The sequence below is a fragment of the Canis lupus genome, chromosome 16, assembly GCF_048164855.1.
Source record: "Canis lupus baileyi chromosome 16, mCanLup2.hap1, whole genome shotgun sequence".
NCBI classification, from domain to species: Eukaryota; Metazoa; Chordata; class Mammalia; order Carnivora; family Canidae; genus Canis; species Canis lupus.
In genome coordinates, this window is record NC_132853.1 from 59,141,613 (window position 1) to 59,167,604 (window position 25,992).

The 25,992-nt window shown below is 52.6% G+C and overlaps 1 protein-coding gene and 1 long non-coding RNA gene across 9 annotated transcripts in view; one reads left to right on the plus strand and one right to left on the minus strand.

Moving 5' to 3' along the window:
• RBFOX3 (RNA binding fox-1 homolog 3) overlaps nt 1-25,642 on the minus strand; it is a 446,818-nt gene extending 421,176 nt beyond the window's left edge. For 3 of the 7 annotated variants that reach the window (XM_072781879.1, XM_072781876.1, XM_072781883.1), the window contains exon 1: nt 18,526-19,401. The gene's annotated coding sequence lies outside the window, so the exon portion shown is untranslated. Of the gene's footprint in view, nt 1-18,525; nt 19,407-25,495 lie in introns of those variants that run through there. The other 4 variants (XM_072781881.1, XM_072781878.1, XM_072781885.1 and 1 more) reach the window with 3 other exon arrangements.
• LOC140607259 (uncharacterized) lies at nt 19,849-24,580 on the plus strand. 2 transcript variants are annotated; one of them, XR_012009374.1, is made up of 3 exons: nt 19,849-19,986; nt 20,092-23,674; nt 23,936-24,580. It is a non-coding gene; the product is annotated as an uncharacterized lncRNA (long non-coding RNA). The 2 variants fall into 2 exon arrangements; XR_012009373.1 differs by having other exon boundaries at nt 20,114-23,674.
• Nucleotides 25,643-25,992: the final 350 nt, after the last annotated feature.

Below are 25,992 nucleotides of genomic sequence, written 5' to 3' on the forward strand. Positions count from 1 at the left end.
ATCTCCCTCCTACCCCTTCCTGCACCCACTGCCCCCCGCCTCGAGCCAACCACTGATCTGTTCTATGGAATTTTACATAAGTAACATTATTCAGCACAGACCCTCTTCTTGGTCCGGCTCCTTGCACGTAGCGTCATTCCCCAGAGAGGCGAGCACGCTGCCGAGCGTATCCGAGCCTCACTCCTTGTTACTGCTGAGCGGCACTCCCGCGCATGGGCGGACGTCTGAGTGATCTCCAGCGTGGGGCTATCACCAGTGCAGCTGCTGTGAACGTTCGTCTGGACACGTGCTTTCATTTTATAAGCAAGGTGGGCAGGCAGGCGGGGGGCTTGCTCTTACCCACACAAACATGCAAAGACGGGATAGCTGTGGCCTCTGGGCATGGCAGAGAGCATCCATTACCACCAGCAGAAAACCCAACTTTGGGGAGCAGGGGAGCTCGGGGGGGGGTTACAAACTGCCTGCATTCTCATGGTTGTTGCAGGCAGAAAGCAAGCTAACGAACTGTTAGTGGGAAATAGTTCACTGAAGTGAACAGAACAAGAATGCCACAGAATTATTAAAATCATGGCCTGGAGGACCATGTGGCATTCTACAGCTTTCAATTCAGATGAGCATGCTGGGGTAGGATGTGGGGGGCACGGAGACGGGGTGGGGGCAGCCAGGGGTCAGGTGGATCAGAAGCCCCCTGGATCCATTCTCTGCAAACGAGCATCTCTACCAAGCCCCCTCGCTCCTGCATGCCCACCCCGCCCACAGGGCCCCCTAATCCAGCTGTTGCTTATTATCGACGAAAGCAGGGACCCCTCCCTTCTAAAACCAGAGCCTGAAGCAGACCAGCCAAGTAAGCAGGAAGCAGCCCCTGCCACTTCTGCACAGCGGGCCCCCGGGCAGCCTCCAGGGCCTACTTAGGAAAACGGACAGACCCTTAGAATCATCGTCCTCCAGTAAAATTTAGAAAACGTCTCCCCGTCGGTGACAGAAGATGCTTATGTCAGATAACTGGACCCCGACATTTAGCTGTGCAAGATAAGGGCCATACCTCCTGGCCTCCCTGGCAGCCAGGTATGATCACGTGACTACACTGTGGCCAATGGGATGTAAAACAAGGGGCACCTACAGCTTGTCGGTCATGCCATCAGGGGAGACCCCTGAGCTCACCCTCACCTCTCATTTCCTCCACCAGAGGCTTGGAATGTGAACAAAGGAGGACCCTCTGAGACCAAGCATGTGGAGGCAGCACTCTGAGGACAGGAACCCCAGAAGGAGAGCCTGGGTCTCCAGGTGACCTCCTTGAGCGCAGCCACCTCCCTCTGGACAGTCCCTCTGACTTCCTGAGGGCTCTGCTTAGAGTCCTGTGCACATCCTAACTAGAACTATGTTTCTGTCTCATCCTAGCATTGAACCTCTGCACAGAGCTGCACCACAGGCTACAGGATCACTGCTGATATACTTTGGGGAAAACAAAGAAAGGAAACCTAAGGCCAGGACAGGCCATCAGACTGCCAGGCCACACAGTGAGGCACGCACAAAGCTGGGGTTGGATGGATCTCCTGCACCAGGGCCTGGGCAGGGGAGCGTGCCCTTTCCCATGCTGGGTCTTGTTTTGTCCCCAGCAGTGGCAATAAGTGACCCTAAGCTCCCAGGCTCTTTGGACCAGTGCCCCTCCCAGTATCCCCCATGTGCATCTTTAAGACAGCTGCCCCAGGGATCCCTGGGTGGTGCAGCGGTTTAGCGCCTGCCTTTGGCCCGGGGCGTGATCCTGGAGACCCAGGATCGAATCCCACGTCGGGCTCCCGGTTCATGGAGCCTGCTTCTCCCTCTGCCTGTGTCTCTGCCTCTCTCTCTCTCTCTCTGTGTGACTATCATAAATAAATAAAAATTTAAAAAAAATTAAAAAAAAAAAAAAAAGACAGCTGCCCTGCCCCCAGAGGCATCCACAACACATGTCCACCATGACAAGATGCCGCTGAAAATGAGACCCTAACTTCCAGGGACTGTTCACCGAGCATGGCTATGTGGCTCCTAACCCATGAGGCCAGTTCCCAAGAAATCAGAAGGTGACCTCCCTGGAGAGGGCAGGCGGGCAGTCCAAGGCGGGAGGACAGAGGGCTTGGGTACCTGGCCCAGCACAGCCACCTGTACGACAGGGACACACCATTCACATCTCCAGGACTCCACTTTCTCCTCTGCTAAGGGTGGGGGACAAACCCCATGGCCCCCCAGCACATCTCCAGGACAAGATCCCACCTGAAGCCATAGGATCGGCACTGCAGGGAGCAGCTATGTCAGACACTGGGGGCACGTGAGCTGCATATTGTTTCTGGGGATTTCCCTCTCTCCACTCCTCCCACAGGAAATCCACTCTTTTTCCAAACTAGCTCCTCAGCCTTGTTCCCCAGTTTGCTAGTTTTGTCTGCTTCCAGGAGCTCCATTGTCACGTCTTGCAGGGTGGGGGTGGGGGTGGCACCGCAGGAAGTGTATGATGCCCAAGCTGCAGAAATTCGGAGTCACACCAGGAGCCCTGGGTCCCCCAAAACCCTGCCCCTCCAGGTTGGGCTTCACCATAACCCCTTAGAACATTTCTCCCCCCAGAGCTGGTGGAGCAATGGAGACAATCTTGTTCTCAGATCTGCCCCTGCTCAAGGGTCCTTGCTGTGCCCCGTCCCCAACAGGGCTGCTTGAGCAACTAGAAGCCCCCAGCAGACCTCCCTCCCTCTGACCAGCTCAAAATAGAACACATCGACCTCTCCTTGGCTGGGTGGCAGTCCCCGTCCCCAGCCCCCCCCCACCTAGAACCCCCCCCCCAAGGAGCCCCACCCCCAAAGACAGGCCAAGGGATGACGGACCCTGGACGAGCACTGTGGACCACGTGCTGACCCCTGGCCTAGATGTGCCCTCTGCTCAGCCTTCTACAGACCCAGCTGTGCTGCTGCTGCAGACTCCCCTGGACAGAGGAGCCCGTGCTGATCCGCGACCTCAGGGCTGACACAGCAAGCCAGAAGCGGTGCGTTCCCTGCTCCATCGCAAGCTGCCGGAGCCCCAGGCAGTCATGACACACAACACATCAGGCTGAAGTGGCTGGGAGCAGGGCCAGCAAGGACAGCCTTGTGCTGCTTTTTTTTTTTTTAATTGAGGTGAAATTTGCACAACATAGAATTAACCATTTTAAAGTGCATGACTCAGTAGCATCTAGAACCTTCACAAGATTGTGCAACCATCACCCTATCTGGTTCCAAGACATCTCTGTCATCCAAAAGGAGACGTTGTACCCACTAGGCAGACACTCCCTGTTCCCCGACTCCTGTGCTTTTTGATGCAGGTGAATAAAATACAATTTGCTCATTGTTCTTGCTCCAAAGCACCAGCACTCTTTGATCAGGACTGTCACACAGTCCTTGTGTTCCTGGCTTGACCACTTACCCCACCGATACTCGGGGGACCTTCCCAACTGCCTTCTACCCAAAGGAAGTAATTCCTCATGCAGGATCTCCATTCATTCGTGGATTCAACAAGTATTTCTCAGGCACGTTCTAAGTGTCCAGCTTTGGGTCAGGCAGTGACCCACAGGCCTGCAAAGGGTCCAATCCTGCCATCCAGGCGCTGGGTGCCAAGCTGGAGGAGCAGATGGGTAAACAGCTAAAGGACAATGCCACATGGTAAAGCACTTTGAGAGAAACATGAAGAAATATTCCACCCACAGAGTAGCCCTGCCATCCTCCACGAGCATTTCCATCTGCACGCCCACGCCAGCACGGCCACCTTCATCGCCAGCGCCATCTTTACATGCCTGAGACAGGGACACGTGTGCAGGACAAGACCACAGCCGGCAACTCACAAAAGAAGACTTTAAAAGGACCCCAAAGTGGGAAGGTGTCTGATCTCACCAGCCACCAAAGCAATGCACATCTAAACAAAAACACACTTCCATTTTTCTCCACCAGCTGGATTCTGAAACCGCTGATTGCATCCAGTGCTTCTGCTGGGAAATGACCCTCTCGCGCGCTTGCTGGTGGGATCCGAAGCTGCGTAATCCTCCTGGAGGGCAGATTGGCACTCGGATCAAAAGCTTTCAAATTGTGTTTAACCTTTAACTCAGCAATTCCACTTGTAGGAATTTACCCTAAGGAGAAAGTCAGGAACAAATGCAAAGATTTATCTCCAAAGATTTATGTACTAGAATATTTGCAGCTTATGGCTTCAAAGACTGAGGACAAGCTAAATGTCCAGCTGCAGGTGCATGGTAAATAATTTGTGCACTCATTAAAAATCCTATTGTAGTAGAACATTGAATGCCACTGCAAAGTGTTCATAAGCCATCAAATGAAGAGGTTTATAAAAACCAGAATGTGCAGTAAGTGCCAATTCCATGCCTCCAGCGTCCAGACAGGATGGAAGGATGCAGCCTCCAGGGCTGGCAGCAACTCCCTCTGTAGATGGACATCGGGTGGTTTATTCATTCATCTTTTTTTGAATTTTATTGTCTACCCTAAGTTTTCTACATTGGACCTAAACTATTTGTAATCAAGAAAAATACAAGGAGTGTTTTTATTTAACTCGATTAGAAATGTTACAGAGTTGATTTACCCTCCAGGGGACGAGCTTGATGGGGGGGGGTGGGAGGGACGGAGGATGGAAGGCATCCCTGATGAATGTGGGGAGCCACCTGCAGGGTTTGAAGGTTCTCATGCCTTTGACCAAGAAGCTGACAGAGCGCCTCGGGAGAACACGGTCGGCTGCGCGCTGCACCTCGCGAGCTGACTTGACACAGCGCTGATTATGCAAATCAATCACTGGCTAATCAGGGAGATGTGTCTTTGCTGCTGTTGTTTTTATTTGTTGCTCGGTAGCCAGACTCAAAACATACCGCAGAGGAGGGACCAAGACGTGGCTTTCTTTATTCTAGGAGGAAATGTCCATGACATGCCGCCGATCCAACCTGCTGATGCTCCTTTCAGACCAGGCTGTACGTTGATTTGCCTGTGCCACGGCGGGGCTCTCCAAGTGTCATCGGGGCTCACAGACCCCTGCCACGGCCACACTCTGGCCCTCCCTCAGCCTCTTCTCAGAAGGCCCACACCCAGGGTGATCATTTGAACTGTAGTTCTGGAAGTTTCACCATTATGAAATATGTATTTTTAAGGCTATGACTCGTGAGAGGAATAGAACAAAATGACATTTACTGAATTCCTACCATGTGTGAGGCACCTAACATGCATTTTCTCATTTAATCTTCAAAAAACAATGCTGTGAGGTCAACATGATTGTCCCCAGCTTACAGATAAGGAAACTGAGTCTCTGAGGGTCTTTTTTAATTTTTTTTTTTTTTTTGAGAATATAAATAACCCACACTTTTGGGGCTGGCTCAGGACTTGGCAGCTGGCTTCCCCCAAAACAAGCCATCTGAGAGAGCACGAGAGAGTCCCAGGAAAGAGGCCGCAGGCTTTGTGATCTCCCAGCCCGAGGGCCCCAGGAACCCACATTCTATGTGGACCCCCAGTAAGTGCTTCACAGACAGACCTCGGAGGACAGACGGAGCTCTGCGTCACCCGACCAACCCCGCCTGGCACAGGGACCCAGCAGCTGAAGAAGCACGGTGCCAGTCCAGCTGTGCACACCACAGGAGTCTGAGCCCCCTTCCTTGTGAAGCAACATTTCAGAAACCAGGAGACAACTCTATTGGGAGAAGAGCACTAATTAAATTTACTGGGATCATTGAAGAGGAAATTATTTAATATTCTGAACAGATTTAATATTTGAAAGCATGGACGGCCCCGATCTATTGTGGGTGGGTTCTCTGCCACATGGGCCCACACTGGGTGGGGTCCAGGTGCAAGCCCATGGGAGGAGACTGAACCACACAGGGGACACAGAAGGCTCGGGGAGGAGCTGGGAGCAGGCCGAGGGGCAAGGTCCTCATTGTAACCCTGTATGGCTCTGCCCCAGCCTCCACAGGCCCCTGTTGCCACCCCTATAGCAAGACGAAGTCTTACCCATGAGCCTTGTGGGTCCCTGGCATTTACCCACATGCACCCCTCTTCCTGCAACCCAGTGTCATTTGTTAACCAAGTTACACACAAGGTGAGATGGTCTAGAAGGCAATGGACTCCTTAGAATGATGATCTAAACACCCTTGAGTCCCATGGGGAACATGGGGGCAGGTGAGCACCTTCACCAAGTCCCCGAGATACCAAGTCTGGACCTTTGGGATGCTGCTCAATCTCATCACCTCGATGCCACCCAAAGACCATCATGAGGTCCTCTGAGAAACCATTCCTGCAGGAGCTCCACCCTGCACGTGTGTCTGGTCACCAGGACAGGACGTGTCCTCCAGAGCCCTGAGCAGCAGCTGACACCCAGCCCCCAGGCCTCTCCTCGGAGGCTTGCTGGAAGGGCCCCAGGCTGAGAGTCAGCCTCCCTCATCGTGAGCAGACGAGCCTGGGGTCACAGCATTCAGGGAGCGCCATGGCACTCCAGGTGCGTCACAAATACGGGAGCAAGAGCAGAGGGAACCGTGTGTCCATGAGGACCGTGGGCTGGGGCCACCACCAGCCAGGGGGACTGGGCTCTGCCAAGGCTAAGGCCAGCCACCCAGGAAACTCCACGCTTCTCTCTCCCTCACGCACGTACACCCCTCTCTGGTCCTCGTCACCACGACCTAACTCTCCCGGGGCACGAGTGTCGTCGTGCGCTGGTGCAGGCGGCAAGGACAGAGCCCATGGCACAGAGTATCCGCGCTGCAGCCCCTCCACCCAGCGGCCTCCCCAGCCCCTGCAGGAAGCCTCAGTGGAGGAGGCTGCCCTGGGGACCTGGGAACCTGGGGATGGGAACCGGCAAAGGCCTCCACGGCCCCACCAGAGGCGCTGCCCGAGACGCACAGAGGGCTCAGCCAAGAGGCGCGGAGCACAGAAGGACGTGCCGGGAGGAATCCAGGCCCGAAGAGTGCTACCACCAGCCTCAGGGAGACCTGGCCTCCCTCATACCTCAGCAGAGACTTTGGTTTTTGGTAAGTGATTGTCTGCTTCATGCTCCAGGGGCTGGAGATTGGCCATGCGTTATAACTGTGATTAGAAGCCAATAAACCCAACGCCAGGTGGGTCAGTCGGATTTTCCATTGTGAACCATCAGAAGTGCTCTCGGGGCTCGGCTGAGCCTCCCCGTCCCGTCCTTGGACACCTCACCTCGACTCTGGGAGTCTCCGGAGCTGGCGCCCCCGACGTGCCAGCCCTGGACACACAGAACCCAGATGAGGACTTCAGTTTGTCTAACTGCCTCTCCCACCTAGTCCCCTACTCGAGCTGAGGTCAATGTAAGTCTGTAGCCCCCATTCCAGCACCTAGAACCCCATGAAATAACCTCTGTGCTCGGTGGTCTCCGGGAGCTCAGCCTCTGCGGCACTAAGCTCACCTGGCCCGCCGACCCCGGGAATCGGTCAGAGGCAGGGAGGAGTGACCACCTGGAGCCCCTGAGTCCAGAGGGGCCTGGGAATGCGGCCTTCATACTCCATTTTCCATGAAGAATTTACAGATCCCCCTGCACTTGCCTATGGGTCAGCCCCTGCCCACCGCACCTTCAGAGCCCCTGTGGAGCAGGAGAGATCCCCTCTCCCTGCAGGTCCTCAAGGGCCAGCAGCAAAGCGAACCCCACTCCCACCCCATATGACCGTGTTCCATTCCAAGGGACCTGAAGGCCTTCTGCCCTGCTATTCCCCAAGTCAGGCTCAAACCTGCATCCAACGAGGGCCTTCTGGGCTATCAGAACTGTGGACACAGTGCCCGGCTGCAAAGCTGATGACCCAGCCCCAGGGGTTCATAAAGCACCCACTGTGTGTTCCAATCAGGTAATAAGCAGCAGGAGGGACAGACCATCTTCGGGGAGCTGTCAGGGCAGCTGACTCAGAGAGGATATGAGCCATGAGAGGGGACAGCGCTGGCCACAGAGACGCAGCACCCAGGCCTCCCACCCCGCCATCTGCCGTCTACACTTCCTTTACTTCACCTGTTTCCTTGACTAGAAAACTGATCTCAAGGGCTCCTCCTGGCTATAAAACTCTCTGCTCCTGTAATTCAGGTCTACACTGTGAGGCATGGATGAGACAAGCTTGGAGCTCAGGGTGGGGGGGTCACAGCCAAGGGTCGGAGGGCTCCAGGATGGCTTCCTGGCAACTGAGGCTCAGCCCCACCCCTGCCCCTGCCCCATAAGCCCGGGAACAAGGGGTGATTTCTCAACACCACCATGTGGCAATCTGAATGTTCTGTCCTCTTGGAGGCTGCACACACAGGCTGGGAAAGAGTCCTGGGAGCCCGGAGCCTGGCAGACGGGGCCTCCCTGGCCAGGTGAGACCAGGTGAGGCCGCGTTCCCTCCCGGCCTCCTCCCAAACTGTGCTCTGGGGTGCAGAGCACAAAGCCAGGGAGGGCTGGCCAGGGAAAGTCACTTTCACGAGACGTAATAACATAATAGGTCACCTTAAAGCCCTTAAAATTATTGTAAAGTGATTAAAGATGACCTAAGACACATAAACCAAAAAAAAAAAAAAAAAAAAAGGAAAAGACTTTCGACTAAAAGATGAACTTCCTTCACAAATAAAAAGTTCCATCAGATTAGTAAGTAAAGGACAAACAACCCATAGAGAAACCACCACTTTGTGTAAAGATATAAGTGATTGTTAAGCAGAGGAAAAGAGGCTCAAATAGCAAGACACCATCACTTAGTGTCAGAGTAACAAAAATATTTAAAATACCCAATATTTGAAAAGGAACGAGTGAAAGGACACTCTCTGACACACAGTAGGTGGGATTTAACCGGTGACACCTTTCCCAAGGGCTGTTTGGTGGTGTTTACTAATTTCTAGACAGCTTCACCTTTGATCTAACAATTCCACTTCCAGGAATCTGCCCACTAATTTATGCTCACAAGGCACAGTGCCAACATTGTTACAGCAGCAATGTATTTGGGGGGTCCACCTGCTGGGGAATAAATTATGAGGTGCCCATCTGGTGGCATGTTATGCAATCTTTCTTCTAAACAAGGGAGAGCTATATGTGCTGATAGAGCACCATGTCCACAAAAAGAAACGTAACCGAAAAAGCAACTTCCAGAACAACATACACAACTTAAGAGAGGGACTGAAGAGACAGGTTCAGCCAGGAACTGTCCTCTACTTTTGAACTTTTCTGCACTGTTTAAATGCTTTTGCCACAAGCAAACATACCTTTTTCACAGAGAAATGGTTTTAAGAGAAATGAGAAAGCCATGCTTGGTTTTCTTGGTAAACATTTCACTCTTTTGTTGTTAAACGAGCTTATGGCAGGAGAAAAAAAGTGTAAACTACAGGTTTTTCAAATAAAGACAGATCTAAAAACTATTCATAATCCCACAGCTGAAATACAACCACTGGTGACACTTGGGGTTTTATCCGCCCAAATTTAGTTTACGCACATGTGTAAATACACGTATATGTACAGATGTGGTCTGTGTTCTAGGATTATGTATTTTTCACCATATCCCGAGTCACTCACAGGAGCATCTAAAGAAGCTGTAATATATGCCAGCAGCAGTGACACTGAAGCCCTCTCTTGACTCAGATCTTTCAGATACTGTGCCAACTTACTCCTCCCCTTTGCAGGAAATTTCCTTGAAAGAGTTGTCTATATGTGCCATTCCCCACTTCACGCCTACCCGTGTTCTCCCAAACCCTAAACAAATGTAACACAACTCTTCTCTACAAAAGCCTGACACGATCACCAGTGCCCCCCACCAACATAGCTAAACACAGCAGTCAGTCCTCAGCCCTCACCTCCATGTCCCCGTGGCAAAGAAAGTGTGGTCCTTAGCCCACTTGGTCCTTAAAAGGCCCTCTTTACTTGCCCCCTGGGATACCACTTTCTCTCTGATGACTTCTCAAGCACCTTTTTTGGCTTCTCTGAATTTCCCCAAGTTCTAGACACTGAAGTGCCTGAGGGGTCAATTCTGGGACACCCTCCCCTCTAAATTGGAAAGATGTCACTTCTCACATTAGGTTCCATAATCATTAGCATGGGGACCCCTGGGTGGCTAGGCAGTTGAGTGCCTACCTTAGGCTCAGGTCATGATTCCAGGTCCGGGGATTGAGTCCCCCATGGGGTTCCCCACAGGGAACCTCCTTCTCCCTCTGCCTGTGTCTCTGCCTCTCTCTGTGTGTCTCGTGAATAAATAAAATCTTTTTTAAAAAAAATCATTAGCAAAAAAAAAAATTAGCAATCGCTAGAGCAACTGATAAAAAAAAAAAGTACAACAGGTGAGATGACAAAGTCAATAAACAAATTAAATCGGACCATGAACACATACAAAAGTCACCACAATGAAGGTAGAAATGGAGGTACAAACAGACAAGAACCAGCAAACCCAAACAGAAAGCAAACAGTAAACCAAGAGACTTAATTCTGGCCACATCCACAATCACACTAGATGTAAACAGACTAAACCTTATTCCAGCAAAAAGGAAAGGTCATCAGCTGCAGAGACAGACGCAAAGTAAAATATGGTAAAAAAAAAAAAAACAACAACAACAACAACCCACACACCATGCAAAGAGTAAGTATAAGAAGGCTTTCCTGAGTTTGTAGTAACCTCAGATTAACTAGATGTGAAGACAACAGGTACTAAGAGGGCTAAGGAATGACATTCCATAACGAAAGAAGACAGCTAACCAGCTCGGAAACTATAAAATGCACATCCCTAGTCGCAGAACCTCCAAGTAGTGGGCTAACATGGAAAGAATTAAAGGGAGAGATCCACAATTATAGTTGGAGATTCCAACACCTCTCCCTCAGCAACTGATACAAGTCAACCAAATATCGGTAAGGAGATACAAGATCTAAGCAACAGCATCAGCCAACTTCACCAAGTTGACGTTTACAGAACATGGCACCCAACATGCAGATACTCATTCCCTTCAAATGTACGTGGAATATCTTCACCACGATCGATCATGGGCATGGCCACTGGGGAGAAAGGGTCTCAAGTGATGTCAGCAAGACAGAAGGCTAGAAGGTCTCAGGGCTTGTTTTCCCGAGAAAAATAAGAACAAGGGAAAAACAACTACACACTGATGCAAAGAGCTATGACCACGCTCCAGAGTACAAGCAAGCAGCAGCAAAAACCCCAGGGAGTACAAACACCAAAAATGGACACATAGAAAAGCACACCTCTCTCTGTTTGAAGACAATGCAGAGCTCTTTCCCCCCAAGACAACGTGTGCTGAACCGGGAGCTGCCTCCACCCACCCTCCTGGCCTCTCGGCCTGTAGCTAGCTTAAGTCACAGCATAATCCAGCCAGGAAAGGGGAAGGAAAACTGGACCCCCAAGGAGAGGGAAGATGCAGGACCCACAGGACTGTGCTGGGGACCAGACTTGGGGAGTCTGAACAAGGGGGCTGGGGCACCAGCTGGTGGTGAGGGAAGGTTCACCATGTAAGGAGGGTCTCTTGTTCCAACAAGTGCAGGCTTGAGATGTAGGTACAAGATCCACAATTACAAGTAAAACTCCCAAGAAAAAAATTGAAACATTAAAAAAAATTTAAGAAATAATAAAACCCCTGAGGTTCCTGCCTTTGAGGAACACCCAGTACGGAAAGCACAGATGACCGAGAGACAAGGGAACAATGTAAGTGTGCAAGTCCACACTGAGGGAGTGCTGGGGAGACCAGAAACACCTGCAGAGGTGGCAAATGAGCAGGGCCACCTCTCTAAGGCCCTGTGAGTCTTCCCAAGGAGGCAGATGCTAACTCAAAGTGGGAAAAGAAGGGGCGCCTGGGTGGCTCAGTCGGTCAAGTATCCAACTTCTGCTCAAGTCATGATCTCGGGGTCCTGGAATCGAGCCCCTGCCTCTCCCCCTGCTCATGCTCATTTTCTCTCTCTCAAATAAATAAATAAATAAATAAATAAATACCTTAAAAAAAAAAAAAAGTAGGGAAAAGAGCCCAAGAGATGAGCATGATCCATGGCAGGTAAGAGTTCGGGGTGCCTGACAAATCAAAGGGGACCCAGGCAACTCGAGTGTGACAGGTAAGGGCCGAGGGGAAGAGTCAGTACAAGCCAGAATATGCCGGGTTTTTGCTCATGAACAAACCTTTAGAGGCTGTGCAGAGATATCCAGTGGAGGATTTCAGGACTGCCAGTTCCAGCAGCTCACTCTGGCTGCGGTGTGAGGAGGGGCTGGCAAGAGGAAAGAGACCAGGTGGACAGCCCTCAAGTCCAGGACAAGCAAGGGGCGCAGGAACTGCAGGGAACCCCCTGTAATGCCCGCGTGAAGTCAGGGAACAGTCCCCTAGACCACCCTCACTTCTGACACCAAGTGCAAGACCACCCTGGGGTTGGATAATTCGCTACAAGGACACACCGAGCTCACAAAAGCGGTTATGTTCATGATGACGGTTTACTACAGGGAAGGATACAGATTCAAGTGAACCAAGGGAAGAAGTGGGCAGGGTGCTTCCTGCAGTTTCCACTGTCCTTCCCTCATGGAGCCAGGACAGCGTCACTTTCCCGACATCAACGTGTGACCTAACACACGGAGCACTGCCGACCAGGAAAGCACGCCGAGCCTCAGGGTCCAGAGTCTACTGGGATCCACCATGGAGGCACGTGATTCATGGCTGACCTCAATCTCCAGCCCCTCTGGAGGGTAAGCTGATACCATGCGACCAAAACCCCCTGCCCATGTCACACAATGCTGTGGCCCCCAGCTCCACCTTAAATCGCTCTGTTGGTGTGGCCCAAGGCCCCCAACCCCACCCCACCCCAGACAAACCAAGACCAGGACTTTCCAAGGGCTTAGAGATGACCTTCCAAGGGCCAAGGGCAAAGCCCAGACCTGTCTTTGGGCAAGATCAAATTCTTTGCTACTCAGCTGTATCCCTCGAGCTGAGATTTGTGAGCTGGGCTGACGCCACCTGGCATTTTGTGAAAATAAATAATCAGACTCCAGAACAGTTTTTTTTTGATCCTTGTTCTGAACAGGATTATCGCCCACATACTAGTTGGGGCAAGAAACTGCTGAGGAGTAAAATCCTGGTGCTTGCCATCCTAGGAGGAGAGGGAGGGGTCGATTCTGTAAGACACTGCGTTCCTGACTGACTTTTCTTTGCAGGGCAGGGGGCAGGGGGAATGACTCAGTTTCAGGTCAGTATAGAAGGAAAATGAGAATGTCTCCCATCATCAAAACAGCACAAGCAAAGAACACACAGACACGAAGTTACCTCCAAAAAGCAGTCCAAGCTATCCCTTTGCAAGGAATGTGCATCAGAGAAAAGGAAACCTCGTCATGTTCCCAAATTTGCACAAATGTGTGCAGGAGAAAAAACAGCACTAAAACGGCCAGAAAAAGAGTTAATGTAAATTCCACACGTGTCCAAAGCTTGAACCGTACGCCTCGATAGATAAAGGCACTGGGAAGTCTCTAAAACTGCTGTAAAACCTGGATTCAAGGGAGGCCCCACCCAGCTCATCACCACCAGGATGAAGCCTGCTCCTCCCTGATGCAGCCCCCAGATGAGGCTCAGAACTCACCAGCACAGACCCCGCCCAATCCATCCTCACCCATTCTGACCACCTCTTCATTCAGTCACTGCTTCTAGCCCTCCTGCCGGGAAGTCCAGCAGCAGCGAAGCACAGCCAGGGGTGCTAGGGAGGCCTCTCGGGAGCAAAGGTGACCCCAGGGCCAGGATAAGGGTGCACACAGCTCCCCACCCTGCTTGGCTCTCTGGTGCTGCCCCTGCTCTTCTTACTTCTTGGGGTCCCGGGCATGGGCATTTTGCTTTCCCTGCACGCCCAACATCATCCAGCTCGCTTGGACCACAGGGACCTCCTTCACAAAGGACGCAATGTCACCTGGCCAGGAGTGAAGGGAGGCACGGTGGCAGCAGCAACTGGAATTGAGCTCTGGCAACAGAGCCTTGCTAACTGGGGAGGGGTCCCCACTGGGGCAGATGGGCAAGACGGAGGGAGCAGCAAGATGCCCCAGCACAGCCCAGAACGGCAACAAGCAAGGGCAGACGTGAGCCATAGTCTGTGTGCAGTGGCGGGAGGCCCTGCTATCTTTGACATCCCAGACTCAGACTGGTACCCGCTCCCCCAGAGCAAGTGGTTCCCTCCACATCTGCCCCTTTCATCCAGAGCCGCCCTCCCCGTTCCTGCTCAAGCGGCTGGTGATTTTAGTATCTTTCCTTCCTGCTCCCCCACCTCCTGCCCGTGAAAAGAAACCTCCACCTGGCTCTTTCGTACCCAAAACGCACAACTGATTTGTTTCTTAGAAAACTCGCCCTCTGTCTTTTGTTACATATGCTGAGCCCAGGCTGTACTTGAAAACAGAGTTTGCATATGCCAGGTGTTGTGCAGAAACTGATGGCTCACTGGAAAGTGTTGTCGGGAAACGTGATGATGAAAAGTTCTCCCAATATTCACCTGGGGTGTGGGGGGGGAGGCATGTAAATTATAAAACCTCACGAAACCCAAAGCCAACTAGCCTGCCAGGGGCAAAACTGAGCAGAGACTCAAAGGAGAGAGAGAAAACAGGTTAAAGATGAAGGTGCCGGTGGGCGGCAGGTGGAGGGAGGCCCTCTCCACACGGGGAGCACCAGGGTGCCCATCACCCCAGCTCTGGCTCCTCGCTTCCCCTACAAATGTCATGCTTGGCATCCCAGCTGCTCCTCTGGGCCTTGTAGGGCCGCAGGCACAGCACTCTCCTGCAAGGAACCAGCAGCAACGATGGGCCCCCAGAAGCAGGACCTGCCCTCCACCCCAAGCCCCTTCCTCTGCTGCGGGCGCTACAGAGAGAACACGAGGCCCTCACACGACTGTGCTCGCCACACGGGCTCGTCATCCCCACCTTTCTTCTCCAGCAAAGACCAGTTGTTTCTTCCTGAAACACAAAACCACCTCCAGGCAAAGAGCCTGCAGCCTATCTCTCGGTCACCAGGGAGCTCTGGCCGGCTGAGAGCATCCTTTATCATCCAAGCACTTGGGACCTTGGTCCTCCAGAGGCAAGGGTCAGAGAACAGTGCAGACCCCTTGTCTCTCCGTCAGTTACTAAGGAGGTGTCTTAGGCCCGCTCAGGTGCTGTAACAGGACACTACGCGCTGGGTGGGCCTATAAACAGCAGACAACGAAAGCTCAAAATCCAAGATCAAGGTGCCTGCAGAGTCCGTGTCTGATGGGTGCTTGCTTCCTGGGTCACAGCCCATGTCTTCCCCCTGTATCACTACAAGGCAGGAGGGGTGAGGGAGCTTTCTGGGGTCCCTTATCTAAGGATGCTAACCCCATTCACAAGGGCTCCTCCCTAAGGCCCCACCCAATACCATCACACTGGGGATTAGGATTTGGGCCTATGAATTTAGGGAGGTGCACACACACACTGACCACACCACAGTGGATGGCATTCACCTCACAGGGGTGCATAACAGATGTATGAGACAACTGACCTGTGCATAGGGCCCCCTGCTCCAAGGCCCAGTCTGGGGTCACCCTGAGATAAACATGATGGCCCTGCAGGGACCCAGGGCTCTGAATGGAAGAAGAGGGGGATCATTCACACTCCAGGAATAAACGAGGACTCCTCCCTGGCTTTTCCTGGACCACTCATGAGCACCCAGACCCCTGAACTGAGAGGGAGGACCTGAGTGAGGCCCACGTGTTGACGTGCTTCAAGCTGCATCATGTACCTGCAGGGGTGCTGCACAGGTGGCCCCGCTTCCACCCGTCCCTGCGTTCTGTTCTCAACCCAGCAGCCAGAGTCAAACCCAGGTCAGATCAGGTCCCTCCTCCACTAAAAACCCTCCAGCAGCCCCCATCTCACCCAGAGAAAAGGCCACAGAGGTGTGCGTGGGAGCATCCATCGCAGCTCCACTCATAACTGCCCCAAACTGGAACAACCATGTGGGTCTCAGCAGGAAGGGGGATGACCACCCATCATACCACGAACACCACTCAGTAATAAAACAACACGATGGATCTCAAATGCTCTACACCAAGGGAGCAAAGCTGGACACCAAAGGGTGCATACCGTGTGCTTCCACGTGCATAAGGTTTTAGAAGGCCACGTACCATCTGGTGCTATAAACCAGAGCCAAGGCAACCTCAGGAGGAGGCAGAGAGACCATCAAGGGGCAAAACTCATTAAACTACAGATTTATTACTTGCCAACTGCATTTGAGTTTAAGTGGGGAAAAAAAGTGAAAGTGAGTAGTTCTTGATCTAAGCATTAAACCCAATCTGACCACTTGGTCCCCCCTGACATCTCTCACCTGTGGCTCCCCTCTGCCCCTCCATCCTGCCAAACATGTTGCTGCCACAGGGCCTTGGCACATGCAGATCCAGCTCCTGGCATGCTCTGCCCGAGGTCACTCACCGGCCTCACTCAGGTCTTTGCACAAGCGCTGCCTTAGCAAAGAGAACGGCCTGACTTGAACTGACTTTGTTTTCACCTGCAGGGGGTGGGGTGGGGCACTCATCCACCCCCACTAGAATGAGAGCAAGGACTTTGTTCATCCCTGAGCTATAGCCCCAGCACCCTGAACCATGTCCAGCACTCAGGCGCCTTTAGTAAACATGTGTCTGATGAATGGCTTTGGTCAGCGTCCCTCTGAGGGTGCCCGGCTGCAGAGCGACTACACATCCACGGTAAAGGCTCTCAGGATGATGAATTTCTCTGAAAGCCGACGGCTTTCTCTTCCCCAGAGCTTCCCGGTGCTCTGCCCCTCTCCCTGCCTCCACGCAGCCCGTGTCTGTAACGAAAGCAGGCCAAGCCGACAACAGTCACCACCGCTCTGTCAGTGATGCCTTGAGCTAATTCCTGCAACTGCCAGGGAGGATGCCTTAATACCTCTGCACAAAACAGAGTAATTATTTCTAAACATAGCCGCCTCTCCCCACGCTGTCACTGTTAGATGCCGGTAAGCCTGCAGCCAGTACCGTGACTCCCAGCCTTGGGATCTCCGGGTCCTGAAAACATCCCCTGAGGGCACCAAATGGGCACAAGCCATGCAGACCACTCAGCCGACCAGCCCTGCCTCCCCAACTGAACTGGGCTGCCAGTAGCTGGCGCAGACCAGGGCCTGGTGCTCTCTGGGGTTCACCCACCCCACTCACTTGTCACCTGGGCCACCCTGCCCCACCCCCAACTCCTGCCCAGCTCTATTGTCCAGGGTGGGGGCCTCCCAGCACAGGACTAGCATGGCCAACAGAGGAGGAAAAACCACTCCCATACTCCTTTCAGGAAATTAAGGTGAGAAATCTGGGACCACTTCCACCGATGTAACATCCACAACCGGCCAACCCAGAGATGTAGACTGGCCTATTACCAGGGGGGACATGGCAGTCCCAGCTAAAGCGTATGACGTTTCTCCTGGTGGCAATGAAAGTTCTGCTGTTCTAAATTCTACTGCGGTGGTCCTGAAACAGCTCTGTGAGCATTCTGAAAACCACTTGATTGTGCACTTCAGACGGTGAGTTGTATGGTATGTGGATTACATCTCGACAAAGCAGTTGAGCAAAAAGATGGGAGGCCCTGTGGTGGTTTCCTCTATGACACGTGTCTGGACCACTCTCTCCCCACCCATACACCTGAAAATTGGAAAAGGAATACAGAAGGTTTGAACACCCCGTCCACTGTCCCACTGTTGGGGCATCAAGGGCCCCTCCCTAAACCCACAGAAGGGCTAGGGAGCCCAACCTCAGCTGTGGAGACCATTGCTTTCTGGAGGACTCAGAAAGTGAGGAGCACAATACCAATCCAAAAGAAGAGGGTCCAGGGAGGGTGGTGGGAGGGCGATGGGGAAGGAAGGGGGAGCACATGTGGCTCAAATTATCATTAACTCCGATCAATCCTGCCCCCAAATTTTTTTTTAATTTATTTATTTATGATAGTCACAGAGAGAGAGAGAGAGAGAGAGAGAGAGGCAGAGACACAGGCAGAGGGAGAAGCAGGCTCCATGCACCGGGAGCCCGACGTGGGATTCGATCCCGGGTCTCCAGGATCGCACCCTGGGCCAAAGGCAGGCGCCAAACTGCTGCGCCACCCAGGGATCCCGCCCCCAAATTTTATTCATAGATTCTCCACGAGCCACAGTCAGCACGCATGTTAGTAACAAGACAGTGCTATGCCCGCTGCCTCTTCCACCACATCCCTCCGGCCCCAACGACAGTGCTCTCCTGAGCATCTCCCCACCTCACACTGCCTGAGACTGCTCACACCCACAGTACCCTCTGTCATGCCACGGTCTGAGGGCTAGGGGTGGCATGAGTCCACAGTGGGGGCTCTCCACCCTCAAGCTCACAGTGGCCTGACACCCATCCTGAAAGACTGTCCCACGGCAACCTGGCTAGAACTGTCCTTCCCACAGTGCCAATCACACCAATCCAAGAGGGCCTGGGAGACTTCCTGAGGATGCACACACCCTCCTCCCCAGCTGTCCCGGCACCATTGCTCAGTGAGTGCTGACCAGGCAAGCCCTCAATCATTAAAACACACAAGTGTCACTCATGTCTTACCTTCCCCTACCTTGACATGTCTGCACAGTGGGTGTGAGCTAACTGCAGGGCGTGCCGCAGTGGTCAGCAGAGCTGGCCCCGGGGATGCAGAAGTGGCGGACAGAGACCACTGGAGGTGCAGAGGTGGCGGGCAGAGCCAGCCCCAGGGTGCACAGGTGGTCAGCAGAGCCGGTCCTGGGATCCACAGGTGGTCGGCAGTCGGCCCTGGGGCGCACAGGTGGTCACAGAGCTGGTCCCTGGAGTGCAGAGATGGTCAGCAGTCAGCCCTGGGGCGCACAGGTGGTCAGCAGAGCTGGCCCTGGGATCCACAGGTGGTCAGCAGAGCCGACCCCTAGGGTGCAGAGATGGTCAGCAGTCAGCCCCGGGGCACACAGGTGATCAGCAGACTCGGCCCCTGGGGTGCAGAGATGGTCAGCAGTCAGCCCCGGGGCACACAGGTGATCAGCAGACTCGGCCCCTGGGGTACAGAGATGGTCAGCAGTCAGCCCCGGGGCACACAGGTGATCAGCAGACTTGGCCCCTGGGGTGCAGAGATGGTCAGCAGTCAGCCCCAGGGCGCACAGGCGGTCAGCAGAGCCGGCCCTGGGCTCCACAGGTGGTCAGCAGTCAGCCCCGGGCGCACAGGTGGTCACAGAGCTGGTCCCTGGGGTGCGCAGATGGTCAGCAGTCAGCCCCGGGGCGCACAGGTGGTCACAGAGCCGGCCACGCTGGGCCCGGGAACAGACCCGCAGGGCGGCGGCGGTGCGGGCCGCGAGCAGCGACGACCCCGCCAGCAGCCCAGCCTACAGGCAGGCCTCGCCCACACGGCAGGTCACCGAAGAACCAGGCGGTGGAGGTACACGTCCTGCGCTCCGAGCTCTGACCCACGCCCCGGGCAGCCTCACCGCGGAGGCCGTGGAGGGGGCCCGCCGCCGGCCCGTCGCCTCCTCCAGGTCCGCGCACTTCCGGATTCGGGGGCGGGAGGGCACCGTGGAGGCCGCACACGCGCGCGGGGCATCGGCACACGTGGGCAAGCCGTCCCGGCACACGCGGTCACGGTGGCTTCCCAGCCTCCCTCGAGGCAGGACGGAGTCACGTGCCCTCCAACCGCGCATGCTTCGTGGTGATTTCCCAGCGTCCCTGGCGGCAGGACGGAGTCACGTGCCCTCCAACCGCGCATGCTTCGTGGTGATTTCCCAGCCTCCCTCGCGGCAGGACGGAGTCACGTGCCCTCCAACCGCGCATGCTTCGTGGTGATTTCCCAGCGTCCCTGGCGGCAGGACGGAGTCATGTGCCCTCCAACCGCGCATGCTTCGTGGTGATTTCCCAGCGTCCCTGGCGGCGGGTCACAGCCGCATGGCGGACGGGTCCCTCACACCACCGCGACCCCCGGTGCGGCTCACGCGGGCCACCGCGGCGTGGCGCTCCAGACGGCGGCCCCAACGGACGGAGGAGGGCGGCGCAGCCCACATCGGACTCGACGTGAGTGAGGAACGAGCCTTGATTGGGATACACCGTGGGCTGAGCGGGCTGACTCTGTGTTGACTAATCCGGCAGCTTCTTTATATCTTTTTTTTTTTTTTTAAGATTTTTATTTATTTATTCATAGAAAGAAAGAGAGGTAGAGACACAGGCAGAGGAAGAAGCAGGCTGCATGCGGGGAGCCCGACGCGGGACTCCAGGACCATACCCTGGCTGAAGGCGGCGCTAAACCGCGGAGCCCCCCGGGCCATCCAGCGTCTTCGTATCTTACTGAAAACAACTTTTCTACGGGAAACTCCACCGCAAGTTTCCAAAGACCGGAAACTGCGGTTTGAAATGGGCGAATGAGACCTCTCTGATCCATTCCGTCAACAATCTCCTAAACAAAGAGGTGGAGAAGCAGAAACACACCGGAGGAGAGATGGGGAGGCCGATGGGGTGGGCGGGTGACCTGGCAACGGACAGGGACAAAGTTCTTTGCTGTCCCCCAAAGAACTTACCCAGAATCATGGAAATTGAGTACTCTGAAGGCTGAAGTGAGGCACAGATGCTGCAAGGTCCAAAGGAGGCATGTGGACCCTGCCCACCCTCCAAAGGATGAGGTGCCCCCGCCCTGGGGTTGACCTGAGGCTCATTCTTGGGGGCCTGGACCAGAGACGCCCAGACTCCAGGACATCTGCTCACAGAGGGTGGGGTCGGGCCCAGTGCTGAACAGAGGAGGACTGAACAGGAGTGTCCACACTCTTGGGGCCAGCCAGCCCCTCCTGCCAGCTCCAGAACACCAGAAGCCAGACCTAAATGCCACCCTCAGCAAGAGGTCAGAGGCTCCCTCTCCGGAGAGACTAAAAGCTCCTGCAGAGAAAAGGCCTACAAATATACTGACATTTGGAAGTCAAACTAAAAAGCAAGTTGTCCACCATTCACCCTGCAGGAAATCCCATGGCCAATGTCAGTGCTCGCCCAGTGGCTCGGACCTTAGCTGCTGCAGAGTCCTCCAGTAGACTTCCAACAGTGGTGCCTGCATCTCATGCCTGCAGAGTCACCCAAGACCTCAGAAGACTGCTCTGCCTTCTTGTAGCAGGTGGACGGGTCCTGACATTTACCCTCCCCTACCCCATAGTGTTCAATCAGTGATTCAGAAAAGTCAAGGCATAGCCCAGCTCCATCATCATGCAGGTGGAGTAATTCTGAGGAGTGTGTTTTGCACTATATTCAGAGTTCTCTGCAGGACCAGGTTCCAAACATACACCGTACTAGCTGGCTTCAAAACTCATCCTTTCTTGTTGGCCTTCCCTTGTGTTCCACAACTCACTACCCTACTAGGATTTCCTTCACCTCCCAGATAAACTGCTTGCCCTCAAATCCTCCATTTGGGAGACAGTCTACAAGTTCTCCATGTAAGCACGCACACAGAGCCTCCAATCAGCTTGCATGCTTCGCTCTTAAATATGATAGATATAGATCACCAGATACTTGAGATAAGTCTTCAGGATGAACAACAGAAACCAAAACAAGTGGGTGAAATTCAGAGCAAGTGCTGTGGTTGCCAGCCTTCTCCAGGTTGGCTGCCTCCTGGTACTCAGTGTGTGGTCCTCAGACCACACAAAAGAGATACTTACCTCTGAGATTAGGTTATAAAAAACACTAGTTTCCATCTTAGTTACCCCTCCACAATTCCCAGATAACTCACTTTGGAAAAAGCTGTCATGTTGAGCAGCCATATGGAGAAGCCCATGTAGTAAGGAATGGAGGCCTCCAGCCATCAACCACATGACTGAACTTGGGAGGCAATCCTTCATCTCCAACCTTGCCTTAAGTCAGTCCAGTCCTGGCTGATATCACAAACTCATGAGAGACCCCAGGCCAGAACCAACCACTAGGTCCTTCCAGATTTCTGGCCCACAGAAACTGTGAGGTAGGAAACATTTATTGTTTTAAGTCACAAAACTGTGGGAATAATTTATTATGTGGCACTATTAACTAGTATAAGTACATACTTTGCTAAGAGAGGAAAACCCCCAAAGATTTCCCTAAGACGAGGTAAAGCACGGCACGGATGAAACAATCAGAGACAGGAATGCCCAGAAGTTACAAATACAGTAGCATAAATCTAAGTCAGTAGAAGCACTGGAAAATAAAGCTAAGAAGGTTTCCGAGAAAGCAGAATGGAAAGTCAAGGAAGTGGACGATAGGGATTTTTTTTTCTAATTAGAGTTAGGTAATGAAGCCAGGAGATCCAACATCTGACAAATAGGAGTTTCAGAACAAGAACACATAGAAAATCAAGAGAATAAAATTATCAAAGAAGTAACACCAGAAATTTTCCCAGAACCGAAGGGCACGAGCCTTCAGACTGAAGAGCACACCAAGTTTCCAAACAATAAAAGAACAAAGGCATACTTTTCTGACATTTCAGAACACTGAGGATAAAAGCTTTCAGAAAGAGGAAAATTAGGTCATAAAACAGGATCAAAAATCTGAATGGCATCAGACTTCTCAATAGCAGCATGGAAACCTGAATGCAGTAGGAAAAAGTGCCTTCGAAATCCTAGGTAAAAATAATTTCAAAACTAGGAGTCTATACTCAAGCAGGCTGTGAACTGAACATGAGAAGAGAATAAGGCATCTGAGGATATTACAAGAGAATAAACTCCACTAAGACTAGGTAGGAAAGAAGATAAAGCAGCAAGATCCAGGAAGCATGAACTCCCATCACAGGAGTGAGTAAAGGAAAGTTCTGGGCCAGAACCATGTGGCACCCTAGAGGGTACGGCATATGGGGCAGGTATCAGAGGGCTCCAGAACAACATCTCCAGGGAGAAAAGAGGGCTGATAAACTATCAACAGGCTTGACCTTGTGGAAGCTGACATAGAAAAACATGTTGGAAGGTACACCAAAGCCTAAACAATTATAAACTCTAAGTCATATGAAAAAAATCTGTAGTTATATTAGTCATAATAAAACTTGTGTGTAGATTTAACCAAAAACTGAGATATCATTTGGTGAAGTTGGAAGATCAGGAAGGGGTGTGAGTAGGCTAAAAACCTGATTTACTATAAAAGAAGGCTCAAAAGTGAAATCTAAAATTGATGTCCAGAAACTTCAGTGTATACATAATGCTTGAAAATACAGAAGGGTTGTGGACTGAAAGTTTACATCCCCCAAAATTCATATGTCAAAATCTTAGCCCCTAGCGTAATAGTATTAAGATGTGGGGCCTTTGGGGACACCTGGGTGGCTCAGTGGTTGAGCGTCTGCCTTCAGCTCAGGTCATGATTCTGGGGTCCTGGGATCGAGTCCTGCGTCGAGCTCCCTGTAGGGAGCCTGCTTCTCCCTCTGCCTGTGTCTCTGCCTCACTCTCTGTGTCTCTCATTAATAAATAAATAAAATCTTAAAAAAAAGACGTGGGGCCTTTGGGAGGGGATTGGGTCATGAGGCTAGAGCCTTCATGATGAGGTCAGTGCCTTTGCAGGAAGAAACACGAGAGCTTGCTGTCTGCTCTCTGCCATGTGAGAACACAGCATGAAGACAGCCGTCTCCACTCCAGGAAATGGGCCCTCACCAGACACAGGTCTGCAGCGCCTTGATCTCGGACCTCCCAGCCTCCAGAGCTGTGCAAAACTTTTGTTGCCGGAAGCCACTCTGTCTACGACAATTTGTTACAACAGGCTGGACTAAAGACAGGAGGTGAATGCCAGCAGAAACAGCTAAGGGTAGAAAGGGATCCAACCTTGGGGTACAATTTGACTTTTAAAACTATTGTCATACACCTTGATTTGTTTATTTTTTTTTTTTACCTTGATTTGTTTAAAGTTAATTTAGTTTCTCAAAAATAAATGTTGGGGCACCTGTACAGGAAAGTCTCACCAATTTGTACAAGTTGTGTGGCTTGTATAAGTGAGTAAAACGGTATAAATTTGAAATAAATACTGTTCTTTTTCTTTTCAGCTTCGCACAGTAGGTAATCCAGAGGATGCTAAAAGTTTTGTCAGGAGGATAATTAAGAGCACGAAACAAAGATGGAATCATGGAATTGTAGAGCTGGCAAAGAACTCCCAGGTTCCTGACCCAGAGCACTCAATGTGCAGACCTGTAAACTGAGCCCCACAGGTGCCGTGCACCCCCCAAGACATGTGTACTAAGCAGCACAGCCAGGACCCATGCCTGGGTCTCTAGCTCTCCAGGACCTGTTGCCTTTATGTAGCCAGAGCACCTAAACTCCTCAGGACCATCCTCCAGAGACTGTGCTCAGTGGGAAAAGTCTTCCAGAACAATGACCTGACAGGGTAGAGGGAGAAAAAAGAAAGATGCTGGGAAAATTAGTTCCACACCTGCTTAGAGCCCATGAGCAAGGCGTCAGAACATTGACTATGGCATATCTAACAGGCTCTACCCCCCATGCCTGACCCTTTTGTGAAAACTTTATAGATCTAACCCCAAAGTCTTTGGCTCAGAACGGAGCTCAGACAAACATGGGCATGGCCAGCAAGCCCCAGACACAAGCCCCTCATGTGAGGAAATGGGTTTGTCCTGGCACATGACCTCCAGCCATAACAAAATGACCAGATTTTCCAATAAAAGTAACTGGACTCAGACATGGAGTAGAGTTTTGCCCTTCAGAGCACTTGTATCACTTTGTGGGCCCACTTTTTGTTGTTTAGTATTGTCTATTTAAAACATCTAGAGACATCTTTTCCAGGAGGCTTCAGAGCCAATCTAAAAGCCACAAACAGGAACGTGTCTCCTGGCTTCATTAGCACCTCTCCTTCCCTACCTTTTTCTGAAACTACGTTATGCAAATGCTTCTTGGCTATTTCCACAAAGCAGGCCTACCTCCAAGGACCAGATCTGACTCACGGAAGGACCGTACAGCAAACAAGGAGCTTTAGAATCCAAGTAGAATTCTGAACCAGAATTCTAAGCCAATTTTGACCATGGCATCAGCATGGGCCTGAGTGCTCAGCCTCCGCGAGCCAGGCTGCCGTCGGGAAGAGGACTGGCCAGCAGGAAATGCTCGGCATGCACGTTAAATGTTGGGTCTGTTGAGGCTGCTGAGTGCCTGGCTGGCCCAGACCCCAGGGCTGGAGGCAAAGCCTTCACCTCAGAACAGTTCCCACAGCAGGCAGGGGGACAAGAAGGGCCTCTCCAGGCCTGGGGACAGACTCCTTGCCCTCCCACCCCCAGCCAGCTGATCTTGGGACCCAGTGCCCAGGGCAATAACCATGTTCCCCCACCCCCACCCCCAGAGTGAGTGACCGGTGGACTCGGTGAAGCAACACCTAGAAATCCCAGTGACTGGCACATAGAAAGTTCTCCATGTTGCCACCACCATCAGAGCCCCACCTGAGTGGCCTGGGGGGCATCACTCCCTTCACTGGTTGGGACTGTGTTGGTTTGCACCTTGGGAGCCTCCCAGGGAAATCTGAAATAGGCCTGTGTCATGAGCACAGGGGAAGAGCAGGGCCACTCAGATGGGTAGGTGCCTGCATGAGGAGCAAGGGGGCTTACCGTGGAGCTGGTCTTGAATGCTGCCAGATGAGCATGTCTCCACACCCACCGCCAGAATCCTTGAAGTTCATGGAGGGGCCATAACTGAGCTCAGTCACATGCACTGTCTAGAAAGTCTCAGCCTCACCTTCTCAGGGCTGCGTCCTTGCAGATGGCTCGCAGCAGGGGTGGCAGATGGGGGATGGGACGCAAGGGCGCAGGGCATGGAGAAGAGCCTCTGGTTGTCCAGGGCCAGCCTGTGGGTCAACCAGGGGTCACATCCTCTGGTGACCTCCTCCAACGGACAAGCTGTGCTTGTGTCTCAGAAATCACCTATGGTGGCAAGTGCCGCCCCAGATCCGCTGAGCCTCTTAATGAAATGTAGACATGCAAAATCCAAACAAGCTGAATCCCAGAACCCGCCTAGTTCTAAGGGAGGTCCAGCGGTTTAGTTAAGGAAATGTAGATCTGTAAAGTGTTACATTCCAGAACAAAGAACCTCCTAGGGCCCAGGAAGG